The sequence below is a fragment of the Mandrillus leucophaeus genome, unplaced genomic scaffold (genome assembly GCF_000951045.1).
Source record: "Mandrillus leucophaeus isolate KB7577 unplaced genomic scaffold, Mleu.le_1.0 Scaffold477, whole genome shotgun sequence".
Taxonomy (NCBI): Eukaryota; Metazoa; Chordata; class Mammalia; order Primates; family Cercopithecidae; genus Mandrillus; species Mandrillus leucophaeus.
The window spans coordinates 687,712-690,194 of record NW_012105109.1 but is presented as its reverse complement, the minus strand read 5'-3'; positions in this window follow the sequence as shown (position 1 = coordinate 690,194).

The window sequence follows — 2,483 nt, the reverse complement described above, 5'->3', positions numbered from 1 at the left end:
ACAGAGGAAAAGCTCCTGGACATTGGCCTTGGCAATGATTTTTTGGATATTACAACAAAACAAAAGGGCCAGAACAGCAAAAGTACATGAATGGTACAACATCAAGCTAAAAAGCTTCTGCGTAGCAAAGAAAATAATTAGCAAAATGAAATGGCAGCATAAGGTTAGAAACATATTTGCAAACCATATATCTGATAAGGAATTTATATCCAAAATGTACACAGAACTCATGGAACTCAATACTAGAAATACAAACAACATGATTATAAAATGAATAAAAGACCTGAATAGATATTTCTTCAAAGAAGACATTAAAATGGGTAACAGGTATATGAAAAGCCATTCAACATCATTCATCATCTAGGAAATGCAAAGCAAAACCACTATGAGATAACAACCTCACATCTGTTAGGATGCCTATTATCAAAAAGTCAAAAGATAAATGATGGCAAGGGTGTGGAGAAGAGAGAACGAGAGAACTCTTGTGTACTGTTGGCAAGAAGTAGATTGGTACAGCTATTATGGAAAATAGTGTGGAGGTTTCCAAAGTAATTAAAAGTAGATCTACCATAGACACAGTAATCCCTTTTCTGAAAATACACCCGAAACAAATGAAATCACCACCTAGTAAACATCTATACTTCCATATTGATTGTGTCATTATTTACAATAGTCAAGGTACAGATACAACACAAATGTTCAATCAAAAACGAACTGATAAACTGTGGTGCTGGTATATCTGCATTCTATTTATCAATGTAGTCACAAAGTCCTGCCTAGGTTCAAGGAGGAGGAAAATATTCTCTACTACTTGACGATGAGTGGCAAGGTTGTGAAAGAGCATTTGAGACTGGAAACATTGCTGTACCCATTTTTAGAAAACATGATCTGTCACAACAATAAAATGAGACATAACTATAGATAAAATAGACATGTATTAGGTTGGTGCAACCTACTTAATATATTAGGTTTTTACTTTTAATAATGAAAATCACAATTAATTTTGCATCAACCTAATAGGAAACCAAAGAAAATGCTAAAGTACAATGTCATTAAGTTTGAAAACTAAGATGAAGTAGATAATTTTCTATAATATTATTTACCAAAATTGATTTAAATTATAAAACATAGAGTAACCAGTAACCATTAAATAAATTAAATCTGAAATCAAATTTTTCCCTTTGAGAAATAGTGAGCCAGAATTTCGTGTTATTGTTTTACACTTTAGCATAAATATGATTTTTATTTAGATTTTTTCTTTGAAAAACACAGGGAAAAATATAAAAAGAAACTAAAAATTACCTATAATACCATCATTTATTAAGGTACTTATAATAAAATTGAAAACCCTACTGAGCTACATTTACTCACCAAATCCCATCCCTTAGAAGAACCACCATGAACACTGTGAATCACTGACTTACCTTCTTCCAAAGTTCCTATTAGCTTATCGTTGAAATCATCAAGTTTGTCAGTTTTTTTCTGCTACAAACAATTTTGTTCTCTTGGATGAGAGTATAGTTGTCAGATGATTTGAGATAATAAAATTAAAATTGTAACATTACATAGTAAGTGTAATATTACATGTTAAATGCATGATCCCCAAAACTGTGTTTCTGTCAGCCAGAATCTTATAGTTAATTTGTACCAAACTTTCAAAAGATAGGTAATCCCTACTTTACTCAAGTGAATTCAGAGGACAGAAAAAAATTACTCAATCCTTTCAAAAGGCTACTCTAACCTCTATGTCAAAGACAAAAATAACTATACCATATGATAAAATTACTGACAATAATTAATAAAATATTATCAAATTGAATTTTGTGGGATTTATCCTTGGAATCCAAGGATGGTATTGAAAAAAATGCCACCATGGTTGAGATATCAATAAAAAAGAAAAAAAAAAGAGAAAACTGTGATAAATTTTATGTAATAAAATATTATTCCCTAAAAAAGAATAAGATTTTGACACTTACTACAACATGGTCGGCCTGATGAATATTATGCTAAGTGAAATAAGCCAGAGACAGAAAAAAATGTCTTACATGATCTCACTTATATGTGGAATCTAAAAAAAAGTTAAATATACAGAGAAAACAAAACAGTGGTCGGGGAGGGATGGAAATGGAGAGATGTAGGTGAGAGGATACAAAGTAGCAGATATATAGGAAGAACAAGTTTGGTGCTCTAATATATAACATGATTAGGTAATAAAATTGTACTGTGTAAGGGACTTATGCTAAAGGAATAGGTTTTAGCTGCTCTTTCCACAAAAGCAAAAACAAAATGAGTAACTCTGAGGGGATGGATATGTTAATTAGCTTCACTCTATTAACCTTCTTACTGTCCATATGTATCCCATAACATCATGTTGTATACCTTAAATATACGCAGTAAAATTTATTGAAAAAAAATTATGATTTTTCTCAAACAGCAAAGAAAGAGTAATTTATACACACTCAATTATAATACTGTTTATTAGT